Source organism: Neofelis nebulosa, chromosome 5 (assembly GCF_028018385.1).
Source record: "Neofelis nebulosa isolate mNeoNeb1 chromosome 5, mNeoNeb1.pri, whole genome shotgun sequence".
NCBI classification, from domain to species: Eukaryota; Metazoa; Chordata; class Mammalia; order Carnivora; family Felidae; genus Neofelis; species Neofelis nebulosa.
The window spans coordinates 12,573,662-12,601,591 of NC_080786.1; the positions used below are offsets into that span (position 1 = coordinate 12,573,662).

The 27,930-nt window shown below is 41.0% G+C and overlaps 2 long non-coding RNA genes across 2 annotated transcripts; both read left to right on the plus strand.

The window, feature by feature from the left end:
- Window positions 1-2,023: 2,023 nt before the first annotated feature.
- Window positions 2,024-14,391, plus strand: LOC131511703 (uncharacterized). Its single transcript, XR_009261680.1, has 4 exons — window positions 2,024-2,423; window positions 5,789-5,944; window positions 10,407-13,353; window positions 13,897-14,391. It is a non-coding gene; the product is annotated as an uncharacterized LOC131511703 (long non-coding RNA).
- Window positions 14,392-15,435: 1,044 nt separating this feature from the next.
- Window positions 15,436-27,711, plus strand: LOC131511704 (uncharacterized). The gene is made up of 2 exons (XR_009261681.1): window positions 15,436-22,551; window positions 26,035-27,711. It is a non-coding gene; the product is annotated as an uncharacterized LOC131511704 (long non-coding RNA).
- Window positions 27,712-27,930: the final 219 nt, after the last annotated feature.

The window sequence follows — 27,930 nt, forward strand, 5'->3', positions numbered from 1 at the left end:
ATTCATAGAAATATGAATGTATGTTTGAGTAGACGTATTACAGAATATGCATTATTATATACTATTATTTTATGTAAGTATCAGTTGGGCTTATCTCCCACTAGACTATGTGGGGCCAGGTGGCCTCTGGGGTTCTGTCAGTGAGTTTGGGTCTGTTTGTTGACTGTTACACTTTTTAATACCCTGTACAGAACCCAGAACTTAAGAGATGTTCCAGAAATATCTGGCGAATACCAGAATGAAACCAGATTATCTCCCTCTTTTATCAACAGAAGAAAATACGATTAAGAAGTCAGGTGCTTTGTCTGAAGACAGCAGGAAAGACAGAAAAAATAAAGGAATGTACATAGACATTCTTAGGAAAGAGTAAAAGAGGAACGACTCGAAAGAAAAGGTGTTGGTGCAATGAACTCTCTCCAACTTCTATTGCCCATTCTATGAAACTGGCCAGTGTACTCACTGGCATTCGCTGCCTCCAGTTCTGCCACCCCACATGTTACCCTGGCTCTAGGGAACAGTCTCCAGGGAGGCTCTGTCCTCACTGAGCCAGCCATTCTTCGACAAGAAGGGGCTGTGAGAGAAACTTTCCAGGGCTCCTCAGGCTGCTGACATCTGAGACACAGGTTGCCATCCAGCAATGCTATTCCCCTCCTGGAGCTCTGGGGTTTAAAAATGTGTTCTACATTTCAGGCAGGTTGGCTTGAAGTTACGTTTAAATATATCCACACTAATGTCTAAAAATAGCATTCATCTAAAGCTGGACAATATTGGAATGAGTGAAAAGAAGTAGAAACATGAAAGTCAAGAGCAAATAATGTCTTGAGGACATCAAATTATAGAACTGGTATCTGGGCCTCGGCTTTCCTGTTTGGCCGTGTGACTTTATCTAGGAATTGACATTCACATTTAGTTTTACAGGGTGTTGAAACCATTACAGCTTTCTTCTCTCTTTTTAGAATCTACCGCCAGTGAATTAGGTGACTAGAAAACTTGGTCTCTCTGTTAGAGAAAAAATGTAAATTGTTGGCTCTGTGGCAGTTTTTAAAACTGTCCACAGAGTATTTTGACTCTTGTCTCATTGAGAATCAGTATCTGTGTTCCCTCTCCTTCACTCTGGCAGGCTGTGGCTGCCCCCGCCAATGAAGCAGGGTTTCTCAACCTTGACACCATTCGCATTTGGGGTGACAGCTTCTTTACTCTTGGGGGCTATCGTAACAGACAGGATCATGCACTGCAGAATGTTTGGCGGCAGCTGGGGCTTGAGGCACCAGATGCCTCTGGTCTTGTCCCCTACCACTCCCAACTTGTACAAACCAAAACGTCCTGTGGGGGGCAAAATTACCCCTGACTGAGAGCCACTGCAATAGGGTATAGTGGAAATGAGGTTACAGGATGTCTAAAGATAGATCGTAAAAGGCCACTCAGCATTCTGGTTCTCTTGGGACACTTGTTCTGGGAGAAACCAATTGCTATGGAAACCTAACTGCCCTGAAACTGCCATGCTGGAGAGGCAATATTCTGGGGGACCATTCCAGCTGAGCCCAGGTGATAGTCTCCCCTGAGTCCTAGCCAAACTGGTAACCCACAAACCCTGCGAAATGACGAAATTGTTGTTTTACCCCACTATGGGAAGGGCAGTGCATTAATACAGCAATGGCAATTGAAAGAGAGTTATGGGGAAAAGGAGAAGAACACATAGTCAACTGCAGAGCCAGATTTGACTTGCATCACATGTGTAGCTTATCAAATGAGGAACAGATACACAAGTACCCACAGACTCGGATTCTGCGCCCTCGGTTATGTGGGTGTGTACTTGTGGTATGCTGAGAAAATAAAAATTGGCATCCGAAACTTGTTCTATTCCCCTTTTTTCCCTCTCTCAAGAGAAAATATTTTAAAGATGTAAGAGTTAAAGAAAACATCTGGTTTATGGGAAAATCATAAGAACATGTTCTCCCCTCCCCCACTTCCTACTACTCCCTCAGTGGAGCATTAGCAGATTCTCAGACCTTAGCAACAAAATCAATAACAACAGGCTAACATAATTACACTGTAGAGGGCAGATTGTGTCGGCTATTACTTTATTAAGAAAGAACAACATGTGTGAAAGAACAGCATCCTGCAAGGACGGAAGACTCGAGAGAATGCAGGAAAGAGGGCAAGGCGGTTCACAAATATGCTGAATTGAAAGAATCAGGATCACACCCTGAAATAGCAGGAAAATGAATGTTTGCTTTCTCTGGCTTATTATTTGCTTAGTGATACTTCAGCGTTTCTAAAAGATAAATGCCTTGGCTGTTGTTCTATCAGTCTCTCTGCTTTATTTAATTTTACAAAGAGGAATGCTCAGATGTTAAAATATTTGTTCTCTTTTCACTTAGGATTTGCTTCATTTTCTACTCAAAATGGAATGACCCTCCGAGGTAAGATTTCAAGCACGGAGATTACTTCGTGTTCATCTGGCGCTGTGATAAGTTCCTGGCATATTTTCACTATTTTACAAAACACCCCTGGGAGGTGTTTTGAAACGAAATGATTCGTCCCCTTTCTCCTTGCTCGAGAAGGTCAAGATAAAATATTTAGAACCTCAAACCTTCCATACTAGCCCATTTTCCCTTCCGTTTTTTTCAACACTGAAGGTGAAGAAGCAATTCACATTGGGAGTGGACTGGTCATTTGCCCGTTTGCCCTCAAACCCTTTCCCTTGCTTTCCCCTGCTTTCCCCTGCTTTCCCCGCTGCTGTAGGGGCTGCACCCACCGCGCCGCCTCTCCTGGACTCCTCTGCCACCTGCTTCCACTCCACTCAGCCACCAGGAGACACGGGGAGGACTGAGGTGGGGGGAGAAGGGAGACACAGCCATCCCTGCATGGTCCCAATCTCTCCAGACAACTCTAGTCTTGGAAGAGCTTTTAATCTAGCTCTGCTACAACATCTCCTCTGACTGTCCTTCCAGGCCTGGGGCAGGGAGTAGCTGATAGGTCCAGTATTAAATTTCATCTGCAGGACAACATGGCATAGCTTCTGTGTTTTTCTCCCTGGGCTCACTAATACCGGGAGAATCTCATTCCAAATGAAGCCCGGCTTGAGACGTAGATATTATATGTTGTGTTTTGAGAGAATGTAAAAAAAACAAGAAAAGCTTTGTGGGTTTTTAAAACTGTTTATTCATTTACTTGGAGAGAGAGAAGGAGAGAGAGCTTGAGCAGTGGAGGAGCAGAGAGAGGGAGAGGGAGAGAGAGAATCCCAAGCAGGCTCCTCACTCAGTGGCTCAGTGTGGAGCCTGACTTGGGTCTCCATCGCATGAACTGTGAGATCACGACCTGAGCCTAAATCAAAAGTCTCTTGCTTAACCAATTGAGCCACCCAGGGGCCCCAAGAAAACCTTTGTATTATCTCTTGGAGTTTATTCATTGAGTTTACAATTTAGGTCAGAATGCTTTTTAGAGTAACATAAATTAAAATTCTAGAGAAAGCCGAACTAATGCACAGTGACAGAGAAAAGATCAGTGGTTGTTGTGACCCAGGGATAGGACAGATGAACAGCAACGTGCAGGCTGGGAACTTCTTCGCACGATAGAGATATTCCAAATCATGATTTTTGTGATGGCTCCATAGGTGTGTATATTAGTCAAAATTCATCAAGCTGTACACATAGAATGGGGCATTTTATTGTGTGCAAATTATACTGGGGCGAGTAGCAACCAATATTCCCCAAATCTTGTCTGCATCATTTATTTCTACGGTCCTTTCTCCATTTATTATTAATTTGGACACTCCTGTGAGGAAGAGCTGTGTCTTCTCCCATATTTATTTATTTGTTTCATTATCTGTCTACCATTACGGACTCGTGGATGTTTATTCACGGATTAAAATCCAGATTTGTTCCTAAAATTTTGTTGTCAATATTTTCCCAGTTGGGGCCATTAAGGCCTCCTTCAAGTGGGCTCCTGGGTGCTATTATCAAGAACCCACCGACTTTCTGAGCATATTGGCACCACACGATGTCACTGGGTCACTTGATACTTACAATGCTCCACCCCTAGGATTAATCACTCTTGAAGGAGCTCTGGTTCTTTTTATTTGAATGTAGTGTTTAGAGCCGGTATCTGGGTGTTAGGTACTCTCATTGTTACTGGGGAGTCATTGCTCTGACCTTCGGGCAGACAGAGCTAGATTTTTTATGTATGTATACCTAATCCATATGTACATATTATATATTATGAATCTATATGAACATACATTAAAAATCTATATGGACGTACATTAATACTGCTATCTCTGATTCTAAGTGTATACCATGAGGTTTATTTTTTTTAATTTTTTTTTAAAATTTATTTATTTTTGAGAGATAGAGCACAAACAGGGGAGGAACAGAGAGAAAGGGAGACACAGAATCCAAAGCAAGTTCCAGGCTCTGAGCTGTCAGCACAGAGCCCAATGCAGGGCTCGAACTCACAAACCGTGAGATCATGACCTGAGCCAAAGTCAGATGCTTAACTGACTTGAGCCACCCATGCACCCCCCGTAGGGTTTATTTTAGCTCCTCTTTTTCCTTATTTATAAATTCTTTTTCTGACATTAAGAAACGCTGGCTCTCATTATGTATGATCTATTCACTTTTTTTTCCCACTATAATCATGAAGTAATTTCAGAATTGCTAGACATTACCGCTGTTTAAAAACAAAAGCAAAAACTTAGTTCCTGACTAGGTTATAATTTTTATGTACAGTTATTTTTGTCTTTAGCCTTACAGTATCATCAAGGTATAGGTTTCCATAGCTACTTTGGATGGTTCTTTTCTTCCCATGCGCTTAGGTGTGGGTATGTTATTTGTTTGTAATATAGTCAGGTTCATTTGCTGGTGTTTGCACTCCACTCTGAGTTACCCACATGTCCTGATTGCTTTTAATTATTTGTTTAATTTGGGGGTATGTAAAGGATATATGAAACATTACTATGGTTTTAAGAGTCTAAGTTCTACCAAAAGTTATGTTCAAGGAAGCGTAACTCCTTCAACCCTGATACCCTATTCCGTCATCTCTTTATTCCCAAACTTTTCACATAAACTCCTCTCGCTAACCATTTTCTTAGTCTCCAGTTTATCTTCCCAAAATTCCTTCAGAAATGTAGCAAACAGAAAATCACTGCTAGACAAATGAGGAGATACGGGTGTATTATCTTACACGCCTTTCTTACATAAAGTGTTAACATACTGCAGACAATTTTTGAAGGTTTAGCATTTTTTTCTCTTGAAGCTATGTCTTGGAAATCCCTTGCTATTAGTTCAAAGAGATTTCCCTCGTCTTTAAATTTTTTTCATACCCGCATAATGTTCCATCAGGTTATGCCTGGAATTTTTTATTGACCTTGAGCTGCTGTAAAACTTATTAGAGCTGGATACTTTTGTATTCATATATATATATATATATATATATATATATATATATATATATATATATCTGTAAGCTTTGTACTGAGATTGCAATGAAGTTCCTTGGAAACAGTCTGATCTTTTAGAGTCTGGCTCTCAAGTTTTGTTGGGCAGGAAGATGAAAGGCACTAGTGGGGCAAGACCCATTGGCCATCTACCCAAAGCCCCAGGAATCAGGAACGTTTCTACTCTGGCGGGTGGGAAATGGCATAGTTTCTAGACCTGTGTGAGTGCTGGGAACTACTACCTCTAATTCTTTGTGTGACTCTTTCCTGGCTTCTGGTAGTTTCCTCGCATGCACTGAGCAGTATTCTATTATATACCCTGCATAAATCCTATGTTCTCTCTTTATGCAGTTGTCTCCACTCCAGTAGGCTATCCAGTAAATTCTGTCTGCCATGGTTCTTCTGGATGTCTAACTCTGTCTCCTTAACTCAGGGAGTCCTTTCCCTGGGTTCCCTGCAACCTGCCCTGTCTCTTCAGTACAGCCTGGAAACGCTCTTCTGACGACAGTAAGATGAAGCCATTATGACTCATCTCATTTTCTTCTGTCTCTCGGGGATCACCGCCCTTCTTTATCTGATTTCAAATATCTTGAACACTTTTGTTTTATGTACTTTGTCCTTTTAAAAAAAAAATTGTTTCGGGAGGAAGGATAAATCTGGTCTGTCTCATTCTGCTAAAAGTGGATGTCTTTGCTGTTGTAAATAAAATTTATTTCTCAATTTCAATCTCCACTTGTTCACTGCTAATGTATAAAAGCACAGTAGGTTTTTGTGAGTTGACTATTTATTTTGCAAAATAGCGAAATAGTTATAGTAGCTTCCTTTTGGTAGATCATATTCGGGCTTTTTCTATGATCATGTTGTCAGTGAATAAAGACAGTTTTACTTCATCCTTTTATTTATTTTTGTCGCCTTATCTATGATCTGTAGCACAATGATGAATAGAAATGGAAAGTGGATATCCTTGCCTTGTTCTTGATCTTAGGAATAAAGCATTCAGGATTTCACCTTCAAGGATGATGCTATCTGTAGTTTCTTTGTTAGATCTTATCAGGTTGAGCTTCTAATTGTAGTTTTTTTTTTCTGAGTTTTTATCATGAATGGGGGATGAATTTTGCTAAATACTTCTTAGTCCTCTTTGAAGATAATCATGAGTCTTCTTTCTTTTTCTGTTAATTTGGTGATTTACACTAATTGAAAGTTTTATAATAGCTTTATTGAGATATAATTCACACACCATTAAAGTTCATCATTTTTAAGTATACAATTCAGTGATTTTTAGTGTATTCATTAGGTTTTGCAACCATTACCAATATCTAATTTCAGAACATTTTCTATTAATTGATTTTTGAATGTTAATCCAATTTTGCATTCCTGACAAAAATTCACTTGGCCATGATGCATTATCCTATTTATAAATGGATTCAATTTGTTAATATTTTCTTAGGGATATTTGAATTTATGTTCTTGAGGGACATTAGTCTGGCTTTCTTTTCTTTTAATGTATTTCCTGGATATGGTATCTGAGCTATTCTGACCTTGTAAAATGAGTTTGGATATGTTTTTTCCTCCTATTTTCTGGAGGAGTTTGTATGGAATTTATACAATTTTCTCTTAACACTTTGATAGAATTCACCAGTGAAGTAAATCATCAGACCCTGGAATTTCTTTGTGGGAACACTTTAATTACAAATTCCATTTCTTTAACAGATATGAAGCTATTCACATATTCTATTTTTTCTTGTGACAGTTGTGATTATTTGTACGGCTGGAGGAATTTGTAATTTTTCCATTTAGGTTGTCAAATATATTGTCACTGAATAATTCCCAATTGCCTTAGTTATTTGATGTTGTGTTTCTTAAAATGTCCTCAAACTTAGGGGCTGAAAGCAGCAAAAAATATATTTTTATACTGCTAACAGTGTCTGTGATCCAGGAATTCAGGAGTGGCTTGATTGGTCCTGGTTCAGAGTTTTTCATCAGCTTGTGGTTAGAAGTCCCTCATGCTGCAGTTAACCGAGAGTATGACTGGGGTCAGCGGATCTCTTTCAACATAGCCCAACCACATGACCCTCAAGTTGGTGCTGGGTTTTGGTGGCCCAAGGGTGGGGGAGGTCTCAGTTTCCCCAACACGGCAGGCTTTTCTTAATGAGGTCTAAGAGACTAAGGTGGAGGCTCCAATGCTTTCCTGATCTAGCCTTAGAGGTCAAACCCTGTTACCTCCACAGTCTGCTAGTTGTCACACAGGTGAGCCGCGATCGACTATTTTGTTGTCTTTTCCAAAAGAGTGTTAGACTTTGTTCTCAAAGGAAGTTAAGTGACTTCAGAATCAGTTTGATCCTTCTGAAGCTTGTTTTCAAGTTTTGTAATGTTGCTATAGTGAGTCTAAGGTTGTGGCTAACGGGTAGTAGCTATGAGCCACATGCGGCTATTTAAATTTGTTAATACGGGGCACCTGGGTGGCTCAGTCGGTTAAGCATCCAACTTCAGCTCAGGTCATGATCTCACAGCTCGTGAGTTCAAGCCCCAAGCTGGGCTCTGTGCTGACAGTTCGGAGCCTGGAGCCTGCTTCGGATTCTGTGTCTCCCTCTCTCTCTCTGCCCCAACCCACTCGCATTCTGTCTCTCTCTCTCTCTCAAAAATAAACGTTAAAAAAATAAATTAAATAAATAAATAAATAAATAAATAAATAAATTTGTTAATACTAAATATGATTAAAAGTTAATTTCCTTAGTCACACGAGCCACATTTTGAGTAGTATTCAAGGAGCCACCAGTGTCTTTTGGCAAGTGCTTTGAGCAACACAAATGCAACCCATTTCCATAAATGTAGCAAGTTCTACAGGACAGAGCTGGCCTCAAGTAGCCTTTACTCTAGGACTGGTTTAGTCCTATTACTATACCATTTACTCTATATGAATGCTCCGGCTTCACTAAGGACCCTCCCCACTGGTTTCCCAGAATTGCAGACTTCTGCCAGCTCTGTGAGATCTCCAGAGAAGCGTCAGTTTCCAGATCTCCAATCATTTTTGCCCAGCCTCATAGATTTTCACCCTATATTATGTGGCTTAGAACTCAGCAACGCATTCAAGACCCTTATGTAGACCTGTGGAGCTATTTCGCTGCATGGCTTCCTCCTTTCCGTTCTGCTCTGCAGATTCCAGCTGCCCCAGCCTCCCCCCTCTCATCTGCGTTTCCTTAGCTCAGTCCAAATGCTGTAATATACTTGGATTGCCCTCCCTGCACGGTGGTCTGGAATATGCCACGAGGCAGAGAGCTGTGGTAATTCTAGGGCTCCCATCATTAGTTTCTTTGTCTCAAGGAGAATGTCCTGCTTTTTCCGGTAGCCCAATGTTTAAAAGATGTTACATGTATTTTTTCCAGTTTTCTAGTTTTTATGGTGGTAGTCTGGTTCTACTTGTTCCATAAGGGCTGGCAGCAAGTTCGTTCCCTTCCCTTTGAAGATATATATAGATATGTGTGTGTGTGTGTGTGTGTGTGTGTGTGTGTATAATTTTACTCTATTACTTGGCATGTTGACATAATTATCCCTGATCTACTTCTCAACTCTCATGATTGTTACTATATAAAAACACTGCTTCATAAAAATACGCTGTTTTGTGACAATTGTTTTGGTTTTATTGGGGTAGAGGTGCTTTCATTTTGTGTATGATTTTGTTGTTGTTGTTTATTTAAGTTTTTGAATTTAGCAAACCCGCCAAACATGCCAACCTATGCCAAAACCCAATAAATATGAAGAAAAGGTCAGTGAAAACTTTCACCTTTATCTGTTCTTTCATTTACTCAGTCACCAACCCTCAAACAGGTAACTATTCTTATTAGTTACTAGTGTATCTTCTTAGAAATACTTTTTGCTTATTCAAGGCAATACAAATATAGGGTCATATTTTTCTTTTCTTTTTTAAATTTTTTTTAAAAATTAAAAGAATTTTATGTTTATGTATTTTTGAGGGAGAGAGACAAAGACAGAGCACAAGCAGGGGAGGGGTAGAGAGAGGGAGACACAGAATCTGAAGCAGGCTCCAGGCTCTGAGCTGTCAGCACAGAGCCCAACACGGGGCTTGAACTTATGAACTATGAGATCATGGCCTGAGCTGAAGTTGGGCGCTCAACCAACTGAGCCACCCAGGTGTCCCATATTTTTCTTGTTTAAATAGAATATCTTAAAGATCTTTCTGTAACAGACAATAATATGGAATGAGAGGCAGAAGCATTAAAATGTTCAGAAAAACCTACTTTTTAGTAATTTTTCTCCTAAGTTATCAAGTAATCCCTAAATGGGGAAAAAAATGGAATTTTAAAACTTGAAAGATTGTCATAGATTGAGAAAATAACATCTTTTATTTTATTTTATTTTTTTAATATTTATTTATTTTTGAGACAGAGACAGAGCATGAATGGGGGAGGGGCAGAGAGAGAGGGAGACACAGAATCGGAAGCAGGCTCCAGGCTCTGAGCCATCAGCCCAGAGCCCGACACTGGGCTCGAACTCTCAGACTGCGAGATCGTGACCTGAGCTGAAGTCAGACGCTTAACCGACTGAGCCACCCAGGTGCCCCAAGAAAATAACATTTTTTAAACCCAAAAGACTATGATAAATTTGCAAATAGAATATGGCTTCTCCATTCCTCACACCTGTGTCCTGGTCAAGATGGTGGTGCTTCTGAATCATAAGAACATTCGGTAACCAAACCAGTAATAGAGGCGATTCACGCCCTAGCAACTGTATACTCTACTTTCTTCCAGATATATATTTCAGAAGTTCAATGTGTGGCAATGCCACACATCATTGCAAGTTAAAATTAGGGCAAAAGGAGAGAGGTAGAACATAAAATTGGCATTCAGATGTAGGTGGAGATAAGATGAAAAATGCACTCTGGGGTCATAAATCTGGCTTTGCGTATTCTGAAAACCACATTTAAACTTTTTTTTTTTTTTTTTTTTTTTAGCTCCTTAGGGTAAAGACAGACAACTGCCCAGGGAAAGGATAGCTGATTTTGGAACAAGGCTCTGACGGGGACTTTTCCTCAGGGTGCTTCATAAAGAAGACACTGGGAGGTCGCGCTCAACTTCGTTGGCAGCAGGTATCCTAAATCCACTCCTGTGGCCTTAGCAGGCATGGCTGCCCAGTGACCAGCCTGTGTTTAATCACCAGCCTGCTGAGGTGATTTAATTTGTATCTTGTATTTTTTATTTTATTTGTTTGCTTTCTGCTGAGTTCTGACCAGGCAGCGATCCATGTAACAAAAAGATGATAACATTATGAGAAGAGAACACGTGTAGAATGTTAGCGGCCACTCAACAAGAGCTGGAGATTTCTAAAAGACAGGGTGAGAATACGTGATGTTTAGAAACCACAAATGGGACCCCTCTTCAGGTGGAAGCATATTTCCAATCAATCTGAACTATGTGCTGTTGCATGGGAATAGACTTTTGAGAAGTATGGGATGAGGTGATGAAGAAAATTTACTGTGCTTAGGGAAGGCAAATGATTGGTAAAGTATCTTATCTAGGGTAGTTAAAATACATACACACACCATACTTTGATGAATTCAGCCTAGGCACAGGGGCATAATTGACATACCAGAGTCAACAAGGTCAAGAGTAGAATAGGGGAATCAATTGTGGCATATTCATACAATGGCATACAGCCACGTGCCATAATATGAGTTAATCTCACAAACATGTTGAGACCAAGAAAGAAGCCAGACATAAAGGACTATAGATTTGTGAATTCCATTTATATGGAGTTCCAAACTAAGTAAAACTTAACAAGAGTATTAGAAACTAGGATCATGGTTAACTTTGGGGAGAAGGGTGGGTGTTTTGACTGATAAAAGACATAAGCACTATTTCTGGGGGTGTCAGTAATATTCTCTCTCTACATCTTAGTGATGGTAACATTGGCATTTGCTCTGAGAAGTTCATTGTGTGATTCATTGAACTTCACAATTACGTTCTATGTACTTTTCTATATGTGTGTTTTATTAAAAAACCAGCAAGAAAACTTTATTTAAAATTTTTAATAGTGAAAAATATTTTAAAGCTCAGTTTTTAAAATCAAAACAGGTTTATTTTTAAAATTAAAAGTGTATACAATTATCCTACAGACAATGGAAAGCAATGTTAACTATTTAACTAGAATTTTGGGGAACGTTCTGCAAACACTCCCTTCACCTAAATATATATGTATACAATGAATAGAATGTCAACTATAAGTAGTTTCTGGCTATTAATGGAACGACTTCAGGTTAACTGTATAACTTAGTGTATTTTTTTAGTGTTATAATGGGGAACTAAATGTGTTTCAGAGAGTAAAACACTGAAAGATTCATTCGGGACCCTTGGTGAATGAAGGGGTTTTACTTTGTGTTCAGTTCTATATCTCCAGTTCTCAGAACAATGTTTACGACATAATAGGTGCCAGGTAAATAGCTGTTGAAAAAGAGTAAATGTGTATTTGAGTATTTTGCTCTCTGAGAGGAGAAGATGGTGACCGTACTAGGGTGTGGCTGACAATCTTACTTCATGTCTATTAAATGCAGTGTTGCAATTGTAAATAAGTCTTAGCCTACTGGACATTTTTGTCATTCTCGTTGCCTTGGGAACAGAGATGAGGCAGAAGAAAACAACACTGGCCAAAGGCAAGGGTGTGGAACAGCCTGGCTCTGTGTGGGGAAGAGTGAGTAAGGAATTCCTTTTGGCTGAAGGGTCAGGGCTGGGGGGAAGGGAGGGAGTTAAGGATGGAAAATGGTAGAAATCATAAAGTTAGGATAAGGCCACTGTGTGACATTCAACATCAAATGATAGCTCCGCCCTTTTCATTTGAGCTCACACATGCCTGCATGCCATCATTCCGGCCCCTAATGCCACAGTGAAGGCCAATGAGATGAACGGGCCCCATGGTAGTTTATGTTCAATTTTCCTGAAACCTGCAAAGCTTTTTCTAGAATGTATCTGGGTGTCTAGAGAACATCAAGATAACTGGGAGAAAAAGGATCTGATTGCTGCTGTGTGGTACTAAATGCTCGATTCACTCTTTCATTCATTCAAAATGGGTCTACTTTTCAATGAGTAAATGTCTGAAGGTTGCAGGCATCTCCAAGACTCAGTCTTAGCTCTGGCCATCGCTCAAAACCACAAGACTTTTGGGGCACCTGGGTGGCTCAGTTGGTTAAGCATCAAACTTCGGCTCAGGTCATGATCTCATGGCTCGTAGGTTCGAGCCCCGTGTCAGGCTCTGTGCTGACAGCTCAGCCTGGAGCCTGCTTCTGATTCTGTGTCTCCCTCTCTCTCTTTGCCCCTCCCTCGCCTACGCTCTGTCTCTGTCTCTCTCTCTCAAAAATGAATAAACGTTAAAATATAACAAACAAACAAAAAAACTGCAAGACTTTTGAATCAGCCTGGTGGTATTCTAACTGGTTTGGCAAGGTCTTCTCTTATGTGTCTTAACAACTATCAGAAATAACGCGTAACCACAAGAGTGCCTCCTGGAATGCCTTGATTTCATGCATCGTAATAAAATGAATCATATGCGCTTAAGGAAAGGATTTAAAAAATGTAAAGCAAGCAGTACAAGCCTAAATGACGCTGCCACCATTGAGCAGTGCTGAATACGCAATTACCTGCTAAACAATAGGTATTAACAAATCAGGCCGAATGCTCGTGAGAAAACGGTCCTCTAATTAAATAAAAGGAGAATCCGAGTTTCTTGTTGCAGGGATTGTTGGTGGGATTAAAGGATTGTTCTGGAGCCCAGTGCACAGAATGAGAGACCTGGCGGCCTGCCTCAGAGCTCTGCAGCCCCCACCTGCTGAGACGCCCCAAACCCTGAGACCAACTTGGTTTCACTAAGTGGGAGGATTAAGACAGATCTTGACCATCGCCCCCCCTTTGGTGAGGCTCTCATCATCTGGGCCACTGCGTGGCACAGTCTGAGCACTATACAAGAGTGCTGGGCAGGGGTCTGGGGATGGGGCAGGAGTCTGGTCCACAGGCTGGTGCCGAGCTGTGTGCCTTGGGGCAGGGCTGTCTGCCAAAGTAGTACCTTATTCGAATTCACTTAAGGATGCTCTGAATCCACAGGGTCTACCCATCTCTCATACTTGTTCTCTGGGGTTAGGGACTCTCCGGCTCTACACCAGGCCCAGCTTCACAGATTCTCATACCCAGTGCTGGACCTTCTGAACTGATGACCTACATCATCCCTCGTAGCATGAGCCCAGCACCCATCACTGGTTATCTCCTGTCCTCAGCACCCTGCTTCTCCTGCTTTTGGAACCTATCAGACTGTAAAGGTTCTGCCTAGTCTCAAGGTCCCCCGGACACATTTCCAGTTGATTCTGTGTACTGACCCCATTTAGGCTGGATGTTAGGTTTCCTATAGGTACAGGGGAGTGCCATAATGTATACGTTTAACATAAACCCCAACTCTTACAGGTCAGCAAAGAAAAAGAAAAAGAAAATGAGGAAAACAGCTCATTTTTCACTTGTCATTTCACGGAATGAGTATAAGACCCAGGGTAAGCATACATCCCATAGTGAGAATATATTGTTTAACTGAGTATGATTCTGCTTTTCATTTTTTACGTTTTTAAAGTTTATTTATTTTGAGAGAGAGAACGCACATGAAAGGGGAAGGGGCAGAGAGAAAGAGGGAGAAAGAATCTCAAGCAGGATCTGCGCTGAGCCGGACACAAGGCTCAATCTCACGACCATGCTGAGATCATGACCTGAGAGGAAATCAAGAGTCGGACACTTAACCAACTGAAACACCTAGATGCCCCTAATTGTGCTTTTTTAAATAATATGCATATTTTTACATAACCCATCCCCTAAATGCAAGCCAATTGTCCACTCTGGAATTCAACTAAAGAATGATTTTTTTTTTTCAGTGCTTAGAATTAAAGGGCTGGGGGTGGAAGGCATCTATTGAATTTAGACGAGATCGGGCGCGTTCAGGGTGGTATGGCCGTAGACACATCTGTTGAATTTATACCATACTAGAAGCTATGGGAAGTCTTGGATATTCTCTAATGTTATTTTGACTATCCATGATTTTTGCCTTATTGCTTAGAGCCTACCCTGCAGTATAAAATATGAATCTGTTGCAAATATTTTTAGGTTTTTACTTACGTATTCTCCCAAAGGCTCATATGAAAGCCTCGCCTCTGACACTCTTGGCATGATGTGGGAAAGAATGATGCTTCTCCCATTCTCCAATCAGGGTCCTCCTGTTCCCAGTGGTTTGTGCGATAAAGCTTCACTCAGCAGGATGCAGAATGTGTATAGAATCCTTGTAAAACACCAGGAAATGTTTTCCTCAAAACGCTTTATTTGGGCTCAAGATTGTGGCCTTGTCTGAAATCCTGCAGCTGGAATGGGTCAGAAGCCTGGTGAGCTGGGACTGCAGTAAACCACAGAGGGGCAATTAAGACACAGAAGCAGAAAGACAAGAGTTGAGTCCAGCAGGCAAGCCATGCACAACAGTCAACTGAAAGAAAAATCAAGCTTAGCCTAAAGTACTCTGGACTCAAATAAAAGACCAGCCATAGAAGATTAGAGCTGGATTAAGTTCAGTGAATCAAATTAACAATAAATTAAGTTTAATAATTGAGTACCTTCTGTATACCAAGCACTCGTCTAGCCTTCAAAAATTCATAGACAAGCAGCCTTATCCTACTTTGTCATTTTAGAAATAAGGACACTAAAGCCCAAGGTGGCCAAAACGTATTCAGTTATACATGAGACACCAATGTATAATTGAAGGCAAAGGCTTTGCTTCCTAGAAAGATTTTGTTTTGGGGGACGTGGGTGGCTCCATCGTTTAAGCATCCGACTTCAGCCCAGGTCACGATCTCACAGTTTGTGAGTTCAAGCCCCATGTCAGCTCTGTGCGGACATCTTGGAGCCTGGAGCCTGCTTCGGATTCTGTGTCTCCCTCTCTCTCTCTCCCCCTTCCCCGCTCATGCTCTGTCTCTCTCTCTCTCTCTCTCAAAAATAAATACACATTTTAAAAGCTTTTTGTTTTTTAAACAAAGATGTTGTTTTATTTCTACATGGAAACCTCTTTTTACATTTCTTCAGTTCGTTTTCATCCAGTGTTCTCTGTTACCACCATTTTTTTTTTTTTAAAGACTTCTTTACTGTTATTTTTTTAGAGCAGTTTTGGGTTCACAGCATAATGGGGAGGAAAGCATAGAGAGTTCCTATCTACTCCCTCCCCACCCACAGGCACCTCTACCTCCCCCACCACAGTGGCACTTTTGTTATAATTGATGGACCTCCATTGACACATCATTATCACCCAAAGTCCAGAGTTTACATGGAGATTCCCTCTTGGTGTTGTACATTCTATGGGTTTGGACAAATGTACCATGGCATCTATCCACCATTATACTGTCGTGCAAATTTTTTTCACTACCCTAAAACTCCTCTGTGCTCTGCCTATTCATCGCTCCCTCCTCCCTAACCCCTGGAAACCACTGATCTTCTCTCTCTCTCTCTCTCTCTCTCCCTCTTTTTAAGAGAGAGAAGGGGTGGGGAGAGGCAGAGAACGAGGGAGAGAGAATCCTAAGCAGGCTCCACGATGTCAGTGCAGAGCCCAACTCAGGGTTCGATCTGATGACCGTGAGATCATGACCTGAGCCGAAACCCAGAGGCAGACGCTTAACTGACTGAGCCACTCGTGTGCTCCAACCACCGGTCTTTTTATTGTCTCTGGAGTTTTGCCTTTTCCAGAATGTCACGACTATAATTTTCTTTAAATTATGAAATAATAAGATAAGCTGCTTTCAGTGTATTCAAGTGACAGAATTCCTCCTCCAGTTCACACAGGAATACGGCTTTCGTGCATCTTTAGAGCAGAACTGAATAAATAATGATGTGCGTGTCGTGGCCAAAAACGGCAGAGTAATCACAGAGCATGTATGTGTGCTCTGTTCCATGCTGCCTCATACCGAAGTACTTTTAAAAACACTGTTTCTTAGAGCCAGTATTGAGAACATTTTATCATATACACAGAGTGTGGTCAAGTGGCTGTTTCAAAGAGACCCCTGACCATGCCCAGTCAGTCCTATCAGAAAGGAAGAAGCCCAACGCTCTTAAAGCGCATAAATAAATCAAGCCCCAGCTTCATAGTCCAAGGTCCTCTAAGACTCCTGAGGAATATGCACATTTAGACAGATCGCAAGAACACGTGGTTGTCCCAAACTAGCTTCTGAGAGGCAGACTGTGCAGAGGAGGCCTCCCGGAGCCCAGGCCCTGCAGAGGCTTGGCTTGGGGGCACATACCCTGGGAGAGGCTTGCATGACTCCAGCCACTCATGCTCTCCAGCTGCCATGAGAGGTCAGGCTCGTCTCGGGAAGGGGAGCCAAGAATAGTTAGATGCCGTTCCACTGGGAGCCCAGGTCCCCAGAGAGGGCTATTCTGGGAGGGAATGCATAGTTTACAGCATCCAGGTCATGGGGGCTGGAGCGCTAGTTGATCATACCCCCAGTGCCAGGGCAGGGGCTGCGTCCTGTGTGTTCAACTACCCTTAGCATCTCCTCCAGCATCTAGTCCACAATAGGCTTGCAGTGGATGCCTTCTGAGTAAATAAACAGCATTTTAGCTAATCCCCGAATACCAGATATCCTCTAAATGCTCAAAATCTTTCTTTGTCTGGAGTTCTTAATATAGTCAGTCACAGAGACTGCTTCTGTGTTCTAGCTGTCAGCAAAATTGGTCCTATTATTACTGTGGCTGTGTATCATTTCACCTGGCACAGAGCTGGCACACTGTGGACCTTTAATTCAGCTCAGATAACAACTGCAGGAAGCAGTGTGCCTGCTAATGTGTACGGAAGGACGTGCTCAGGGCGGTGGCTTCTCCATGTGTGCGCTTTTTTTTTCCAAGTAGGATTTTTAAATTCAAAACATATGTCTTGAATTAGAAACTTAATAAATAACATTACTTCTCTTTCTTTCTCGGTCATCTGTAAGAATAATGCCCTGAGATTATTTTCTTCTGGAATAGTTACCGTATTGCTATTTGGGTTAAACCCATATAAGTTATTTTGTCCTTTTTGTAGGTGATTCAATAAATAGATCATGGGACATTAACCATGGAGAGCTCTTTGGATTGCACATGGGAGTGCAATTACATTCACAATTATGAGAACATAAGTAGGCGTGTGTAAATTGTAGTAGCTTTTACCATAATTTTTGAGCAATTACAGCCCTATTGCATTTTGCTGAGAATGTTTCATTTTGCTTCTTGATTCAGATACACTAAATGGGCTTCCTTAGACCAGAGATTGGCAAACCGTTTCTGAAAGGCCTGGTGGTAAATATTTTATGGTTTGCAGGCCATGTGGTCTCTGTTGCTTGAGAGCAGACGTAGATAATCCATAATGAATAGCTGTGGCTGTGTTCCAATAAAACTTTATTTATGGTCACTGATATTGGGATTTCATATAATTTGCATGTGTCATGAAATATCATTCTTCCTTTGACTTTTTTTTTTAACCATTTAAAAGCTGTCAAGTCATTTTTAGCTCATGGACTATACACAAACAAATGGCAGGGCACATTGGGCCTATTGGCCATAGTTGGTTGACGCCCGCCTTAGACTCTCTCAACATCACTATCCAATGCCTCTCATTCACTCGCTTTTCCTCAGTGGCTGACTGATTCCATTCAGATCTGTCCATGGTGAGTTCTACCACCTGGGGCCAAGCACCTACTTGCACTGCCCTTGGCTACTACTGTAGAGCTAGCCTCACCAGTCACACACCTGGAACTCTTGTCTCCTCCTCCCATTTTTAGAATAGGGTTAAAAAACCTGCACTTCAGAGAATAAATCTGGCATGATAGAAGCCATGGAAGGGACCAGATCATATAACTCAGAAGCATAGAGAGGTTAACTTCCAATGGGACAAACTTGGACCAGTGGGACCCAGTAGGTGGGAAAGAGCCAATCCCTCTCTTTCTTCCACCTGTGATAACACAGTTTCTTATACAAATTGACCTGTGACATCTCACAGGGCTGAGGGTTTGCACCTGCCAAGGTCAGTGCTATGCCCAGCGACATGATACATCTCCTAGCAGCTGATTCCTGTGATTTCCTCTCTCACTTTCCTCTTTCTGTACTCTTGTTGCCCTAGGTTTGCACCTGTCAAATAAAGCGTCAGCACTTAATCCTTGCCTCAGGCTCTAATCTCTAGGGAACACAGCTAAGACATTCTTAAGAATATATATAAACATTTACTAAAAGTTTCCCAGTCAAAAAGAAAAATGTCTACCAGTGTGTTCAAAATACATGGTAAGGATTGCAAATTAAGCAAGGGCCAGGTAGCTAACATAAATGCACTAGACAGTCAGGGGTGGTGGTAAACTGGAGACCCACGTTTCATATAAAGAGGGGAAATAAAATTTGGCTTTGGTCATGACAATGCCACACAGGAAAGAGGGCTCAGTAGTCTCAGATCTTTCTATTTTTCAAGACTAACTGTCAGGCATTTTTGTGTGAATTTTCCTTATTTTTATTTTATTGTTTTAAGTTAATTTATTTATTTTGAGAGAGGGGGAGGAGAGAATGTGAGAGAGGGAGGGGCAGAGAGAGAGAAAGAGAGAGAGAATCCCAAGCAGGCTCCTTGCTGTCAGCACAGAGCCTGATGCAGGGCTGGAACTCATGAACCATGAGATCCTGACCTGAGCTGAAACCAAGAGTTGAGTACTAAACTGACTGAGCCACCCAGGTGCCCCATTTTTTCTTATTTTTAAATGTTGGAAACTGATTTTAAAACTATTAGTTCCAGGTAGGGTTAAGCATATCTATCTGTGGGTTGGAACTGGTTTGGGTAACCTCTAGTGGATAATCTAGGGAGGGAGATTGGAAGGATTATAAAATGTAGAAGCAGCCATCAAGGAGAATTGGGAGGGTGTCACTGAGTAAAAGGTGTGTCCCAGTAGGTGACTTTTTGCTTGTCAGCTCCCCAGACAAATGAACAAAGCGCCCAAGTATTCACATTTTGGGGCTCTGTCCTGTTTCTTGAGCCGTAAGGACTTGACCTCTGATTTTTGGAAAGAGCATGTACTAGCAGTCCTGGGATGGTATTTATGATATGGATTAAGACAGGAAATGACTGTTGACATCATCTCTTTTCAGCCTCATGCCCAGTGTTTGCCTCTTCTTGGTGACATCCCCAGAAAGGAGGAGCCTGACTTCCTTGAAGACCGCTGCTCAAAACCTCTCAAAGCATTTTATTTCATGTTTACATTTTTTGGGATATCAATACTATATTCAGAATACACTTATTTCCTCTACCTTTAACTCTTTCACTTTATAATTCATCCCCAGGCAATTCATTTCAAATTTGCCCTATTCTATGTAGGAGCTCTTTATATTGAAAACAGTTATTCTGTCTCATAAAATCTCTCTTCTTTAGGTTGAAACCATTCAGCTTTTTCAGCCATTCTTCCCGAGGCACTATTTTAAGTCTTTTCACTATTTTGGTAATCTTCACTGAACATTCTGCTGATTGCCTGAATCTTTTAGGACCTAGAACCATAAATGGAATAAATATTATAGAAGGGACCTGATTAATTTACAGTAAAATTAAATGATAAATTTCCACATACAGGATACTAAATCTTTATTAATTTAGTCTAACCCTACATTTGTTTTTCAGGCCTTCATGCTGCTGTTACCTGTTGTACCCAATAGCACAGGAATTAATTGCTTGTATTGTTTTAAATTTGTACATTATTTAAATTTTGCTTCAGACTAGCTCTGTTTTATATTTTGAGTCATATTTTTCCTCTGTTCTGCTTTCATCATCTGTTTTTATTTTATTTTATTTTGTTTTGTTTTGTTTTGTTTTGTTTTGTTTTATTTTGTTATGTTATTTTATTTTATTGTACTTATTTTGCAAGCTCCCTCAAAGACTTTTGGAAATGAAATGGAGTATAAACAAGTAACATATGAAACACTGTAGCCAATCATTCTTATTTCTCAAAGTTACAGAGAGCAATGTTATTTTCTTCAAGCCAGCCTGGATTAAAGGTTCACATTTCAGTATTCCTGTGGCACCCTATCAATTCATATTTATTTACAGAAATGAGTCCCATGGAGATGTTTGCTAGTGAACATGTTGTTTTTCTAACTTTCTGTGTGTGTATATACACTCATATGTGTGTTTATAAATATATAGAGGTCTATACATATTAAATGAACATGCATTCCTTGCAACATTATCTAATCCAGAATTCTCAAGGTTTTCAGCTGTCAGTTTCATTGCTTTAGAATAGAGTTTATTGCCATCTGCTCCTGTCCCATTCTTCAACTCTGTAATTATGTTTTCATGAGTTAATTTTATCCGAAAGCTCAAGGGCTCCATTTTGCCTTATATCAAATCATCTGGTAAATAACCAGGTCAAGCCCAGCACCAAGAACACTGGTAAATTCTCTTCTGGAATTTAGATGGTGTCGGGCAGAGTCTGACCAGAGAAGAAGAACCACTAGGAGTGATATAGAATAAACTGTCTTTTTACAGAAATTTAACCATTCACAGTTATGGGAGGAGGTTAAGAGGTTACTGGAAGCTGTTGTTTCTAACACTGCGGCCGGAGTCTGAAGCCAGTGAGGCGGGCAGTCAAGAAGGAAAGACAGACGTGAAGCAGGAGAGGGGGAAAAAAGACAAACAAATGCAAGAGGATGAGTTGGAATCTCCAACGACAAACTGAAGGGCCCAGCAGCCTGTGTCTCGAGCCTCCAGCTTCAATGATGTGAACAACCCACCGGAGAAACCTGCGCTTCCTCGCAGTGCTAAGCACGCATTGGCTTGGGAGCTGGGAAGCTAAAAGGGGCTGTGTTTGGGGACCTGAAGGGCCCGTGTGCCTGGCTTCTGCCCAAACCCACTTGTATATGTGCTGACCTTCAGAGCTTTAAAAGAATATGGTTTATGCTTAATTTCCAAATGCCACTATATGTATTTCTTGTGGCCCATGCTAACATGGAATTATGCAATGGAAACAATCCTGATAAACACAGTTCCTGCTCAGTTCAATTGACACAGCATCAATGTGCCACATAGATTATCCACCCAAGCCCATTTCTCCCTAGAGACAGTCTGAATTAAGAGTCTTAGAGTTTTGTCTTATTTATTTATTTTTTCCCCATCCTAAATCCTTGTCAGGTTCTTCTGGCCCAATTCCCAGCTGTGTCCTGGGGAGGACAGGCATGGTGGCTTCTTCCTGAGCACCGCAGTCCCAAGTTCAGAAAGAGATCATGTTGCGGAGGATGGGAGAAAGCCCTGGCGGGATCACAGCCTTTCCCAGATTGGGTTGTTTCTGCCCCCCCTTGCGGTTGGGGCTGCCGCCTGGTTCTCATGGCAGTTCCCAAGTAAACAGCCCTTACTTCCTGGCTTTCTCTACTCAGGGTGGCAGGGGGATGTGTCCACCTCTGTAGCAGCCTTCCTGTGTTGACAACACTGTTTGTTCTTCCCGTCTCCCCAGGGAGAAGCTGCCTTATCTTTTCTGTGCAACATATTTGGGAAAAACACATTTTTCTCTCTTAAAGGAATTGATTATTGTTTCTTAAGACTAAAAAGAAAAGCCTTTCTGGATCCAAACACTGACTTAAAAAGATAACCTAAATTCCACTTACAGAGCAAGAGAAAAATTTGTACTAGTGGTGACTGGTGGTACATTTTGGATCATTCTGTGCACTTAAATTATACTGTGTGTGTGTGTGTGTGTGTGTGTGTGTGTGTGTGAGAGAGAGAGAGAGAGAGAGAGAGAGAGAGAGAGAGAGAGAGAATCTGAAATATTTTTCAAACACAAGACCTACAGTTTTTGGTTTAAATAAACTGGGAATTTGTAGGTGTTCGTTGAGGTGTTTGTAACGATAACCTTTGTGAGACAGAAGTTTAAAAAATATATTTAATATAAACATATGTTAAAATATGTACATTTGCAATTACAAGAAAATTCATCACTACCTTTGTGTTTCAACTGTTTTTTTTTTTTTTCAGGTGGATTCCCATCTTTCATTTATTACAGAGAGCTACAGGAATTTCCTCTCCACAATAGGATTCTATGTACAGGACTATTGGTCTGTTTTCCTTCCTTGATGTTTTCTGTGAGGTTAATTAAGGCTACAAATTTGGGAAGAGGGTGGAGTTGCCTCTGTGTCTTTCATTGATTAGAATAATACATTGTTCCCTTCAAAATATTGCATTGTCCAGTGAAGCTATGTGTACATTTTCACTTTTGAGACAAGTTTGCTGAACTACAATAAGTTACCTGCGTGTGTGTGTGTGTGTGTGTGTGTGTTCAGTGTCTTATTGTCCAAGAAAAAAAAATATTTTCTGGTCTCAATATTAATTAAATAGGCACAGTTAACATTATTTGTTGTGCTGAAAGCATTAGGCTCTATTTGGAATCAGAGATGAGTCCTCAAGAATTCCCTAAATTAGCTGGGGAGATGGTCAATGCAATTAACCACAGTACCAAGCAGAAAGAACTAAGTGATGCAAGTAGGGACAGAAACAATGCGTTTTGGGAATTTAGAGAAAGGAGGAATGATTTCTCTGATTTTAGGTGCTGGAGCTTTATTAAGGTCAAGGTGAATTGAGCTCAGCCTTGAAAATAAGTAGAAAGGAGATAGGAGATGGATAAACTGATTTAAAGGAACGCATAGCATTGGCTGGACCAAGACCTCTTGTTTCATTTTCTTATAGATATTTCTTCATCATCTTTTTCTTGTTTTGGAACATGTTGGAACACTGCTTAGGGGTGTTTTTTTTTTTTAATTTTTTTTTCAACGTTTTTTATTTAATTTTGGGACAGAGAGAGACAGAGCATGAACGGGGGAGGGGCAGAGAGAGAGGGAGACACAGAATCGGAAGCAGGCTCCAGGCTCTGAGCCATCAGCCCAGAGCCTGACGCGGGGCTCGAACTCACGGACCGCGAGATCGTGACCTGGCTGAAGTCGGACGCTTAACCGACTGCGCCACCCAGGCGCCCCTTAGGGGTGTTTTTTTAAGCCAAGCTATAGTTCAGAGCAAAGATTCAGGTAATGAGCAGGATGTAATATTGAGAGCTAACGAACATTGAATACCTACCTACTCTTTGCCAAGCACTTGGCACGGACTTTTTAACCCCTGCCATCAACCTGCAAGTGAGGCTATTTGAGGCTTTGATGGATCAGGTAACTTTCAAAAGACATGGTCAGCAGGTGATGGGACAAGGATTCAAATCCTGGCCGTCTAAATCTGGAGACTGAACTCTTCAATACACTAAAATGCTGCCTTAACAGAGAACTTGATAGCCTACGATTCTAACGCAGGTGGATCTGAAATTTGCACTGGCCCAGCCTTGACTGCTCATTTTTGTCACCTAGCAGACTCATGTCCTGGGTGTGGCTGTGTACTAGAGTGAGTCACCATCCTTTCTCCTTCCATGCTCCACATTATCCCTGGAGCCCTTTTCTCCCCCTCTTGCTACCGTGCAGTAAGAACTTGATTCTTCTCCCAGCTCTTACCCTCAAAGCCACCTGCTTTTTTTTTTTCTGACTCACATTAGGACTCACTTGAGATTAATATCTCAGTGATTTTTATTTCGAGTTTTATTTTCCAGCTAATAGACATAGAATAGAAACATACAACTTCAACGAGCCAGAAATCCTCATCATAATAAACATTCGTTACGTTGTATCTGAGAATGATGTCTTCAGGATACACTGTAATCCCAGAAAGATCTTCTAAGATGTTTTTTCAAAATAACATAACCTGCCTTTATAAACCTGTGTTTTTTAAAGGGTTAAATGAAACTGGCCAAGGCCTTAATTATTAATTTCCTAGGACGTGACATTCATTCATTTGATTTTATGCCCTGGATCCTGGGTACATTAAGAAAAAAGTATGAGACTAGCATAAAGCAATCTGATTCTCTGCTCATCATTAAGCTAACATCTTCAAGATATGATCAGAACATAGGTCAGTCTTACTACAAACAAAGCCTCTGTTCCCCCCCCCCCCACCACCACCCTAAACTGTAAACATCTTACTTTGAGAGGACCACACACTGTACTTTTCAAAATTTCAGGCAGGAACAGGAGTTTTTTTTCTGTTGAGAAAGACCTCTGTTGATGAGCCTCAGATGATCCAACTCCATGTAAACGTAAGGGACTGAGGCTTGAATACTTGTCTTTACAAAAGAGCCCTGGCTACATGGCCTAGACACCTGGCCATATATTTCACTTCCTTTGGCGTAAGCTGTCCACTTTTCTTGCAGGTGGAAAATTACTAGTATTAATACAGTCTTGGCCCAGTTAATGAGGTGTACTTGAGCCCTCCCAGTGGGAGCAGGGCCTAATTGCATTTGCAAGCAGCCACCTGCAGGCATAAGTTGTCAGTTCAGAGCTGCACATGGAGCTTCCAATGCTGTTCAGTTGTCCCTATGGACACGCAGTTTGGTTCAGAATGCTGAATGTGTGTAGGGGTGTGTGTGAGCATTCGCTTTGTATGTGCAAGAAGGGGCGTGTGGAGGAGCAGGCAAAGACCAGCGGAGAAAGGTAATTGTCTTTGATGTACAATTTAACCTACTCAAAAAATCCAAGCCTTTTGAAAATACCTCTTTAAAAACATCGCAAGGGGCGCCTGGGTGGCGCAGTCGGTTAAGCGTCCGACTTCAGCCAGGTCACGATCTCGTGGTCCGTGAGTTCGAGCCCCGCGTCAGGCTCTGGGCTGATGGCTCGGAGCCTGGAGCCTGTTTCTGATTCTGTGTCTCCCTCTTTCTCTGCCCCTCCCCCGTTCATGCTCTGTCTCTCTCTGTCCCAAAAATAAATTAAAAACGTTGAAAAAAAAAATTAAAAAAAAAAAAAACATCGCAAATGTTTGCTTCCACTGAGGAAGCACTGATGACCACTCCAGGGACCACCTCTTCCTTAGAGAAGTTCAGAACCAAGTTATTTACCCAAGGATTGCCATTGACCCCATACGGAACCGGACTTCTGGGGACTGGTCTAGGCCATGTGCCCGCCTGCTTAGTTTCTTGGGAAGTCTTTCAAAATGAAGCGCGTTTAGTAAATATAATGTGAGAATAAATAAAGAAAATGGTGAGATCTTTCCTTTATTTGGGTATTTTCCTGTGCTCTACCATTTAAAAGGAATTTGCCCCAATTTAAAAAAAAAAAAAAAAAAGCAAACTTGATTTTATTTTTATAGACTGGATTGTAATACTAACCAGAGATTTTAGTATGAGTTTTGGTAAAACATCTTGGGAAAGATCAAAACCGGAATTAAGTTGAACAAGGGTAAAATCGTGGTGACTCAATCAGCTGAACATGTTAGAAGTGGTCTGTAACACTAGGATGGAAACTCATCTCCTGTCGGAATTGATGTCCTTCTAAATAATAAAAAAAAAATATTGTCTAGCAATTCGAAATTGGCAGGAGAGGTCATTTATTACAATGCAGGAAAAAAGAGAGAGCCTGTTTCAGTGCCAATTTTTTCTCCCTTTACCCTTGACTTCATCTCTTGGTCTACCTTTTAAAAACTTTTCTCTAACAGTTTCCTCCTCCTGCTTTCAGTAGCATGGGAGTCACGTGGAGCTGTGATGATGGCACTAAGAAAAATCCGGAATTAAAAAAACTCACCTGGATCTAATGAACTACACTGCCACCTGCTAGGCTGTGACATTGGGAAAAATACTCAACCTCTCTGGTGTCGATTTCATCATGATAAAATGGGAATAATGATCAATCTAATGTCATGAAGTTGTTGGGAGAATTCAGTGATTCGAATTATATAGGGCAATTAGCTACTGTAACACCTGCCCCATTGGAACTGCTTAGTACGGGACAAGAATTACCGTTACTACTTTCAAGAGACCAAATGAATATTTTCTTCCTTAATAAAATGGTAACCTCTAAGCTATCCAGAGGTTTTAGTCAGGGAAGAGATATGTGTTATGTCATTTGTAATTTTTTATCACAGTATCATTACCTGTCTATTCAGCATATAATATGTGTATGTATACGTATACTTATGTGCACCTGTATATGTATGTGTGTGTATTGTTATTGCTGCGATGCTTGTACCCGCCAACCCCAAATTCAATTCTTTGGGGAAATCCTAACCCCAAAGATGATGATATTTGTAGGCAAAGCCTGTTGGGTGATTAGGTCATGAGTGGGGAACCCTCACAAATGGGATTAGTGCTAAAGAGACCCCACAGAGTTCCCTAGCCTCTTGAATCTTCCAGGATACTACAAGAAGTCTACAACACAGAAGCCGGCTTTTTGACCTCCGACTTCCAGCCTCCAAAACTGTGAGCAATACAGTTGTTGTTTATAAGCTGCCCGGTCTGTGGTATTGTTATATACATCGCATATTTCTATAGCAGCCTGAATGGACTCACATATATGCATATGCGGATAGGTACTTAGGTAGCTAGCTAGCTAGCTAGTCAGACAGGTAGATAGATATCCATGTAACTAACACTCCGATCAAGATATGGAATATTGCCATCACCCCAAAACGTCCCTGTGTATTTCTTTCCAGTCTGTCATCCTCTCCTCTGGAGTCAAACCCTATTCTGACTTTTATCCCTGTGAACCAGTTTGTCTGTTCTTGAACTTCCATAGAGATGGACTCATACAGAAAACACTTTTTGCTTTTGGCTTTTTTAGTTCTATGTAGTGTTTTTGAGATTCGTCCATGTTGTTGCAGGCATTAGTCATCTGTTTTTTTTCATTCCTGGACTATTCCATTGTGTGAATATAACACGTTGTCTCTTGTTCATGGGCATTTGCGTTATTTCCAGTGTTGTTTGTAATTTGAAGTGCTTCAGTTGAAATGGCATGGTATATATACTTTTGCATTAGATGACTTTATTCTACATCTTAGGATATGTCACATTTTATAGGCCTTTCCAAGCTTAAATGAATAGGGTATAAGAATCCATTAAACCTAGATTGTATGCTTCAGAATGGAACTTTAGATTCTAAAGGAAAGATAGATGATAGATAGATAGATAGATAGATAGATAGACAGAGGTGTAGATAGATTCCAAAATAGCCCATTTACAGTTGTAGATTCCTAGGTTTTTTGTTTGCCTGACTCCTGCCAGTGAAATATTGTTACATTTATCCTAAGGGGATCTTGCTGTCAGACCACTTAGGACAGTGGGCTGATGCTTTTTGAGTTTACTCATTAGTTTATAAACTGTTACACCTGTTTGATAATAAATGTTTATATGTGTGAAAGAATTGGTTCTTAGACTTGTTTCCATTGCAACCTGGTCACGATAGTTGGGAAAGAGGCCAATGGCCCTCCTGTGTCACCAACAATTGGAAGTTCCTGATACTGCCCCCCAAAAAGCATGATGGTTTTGAATGGCTTAATACAAAACAATATATTTTAGGAAATTTAACTGTAAAACAGAATCATTATAAAGCAAATTGCCATGTTGTTTTTCATTGAACTAA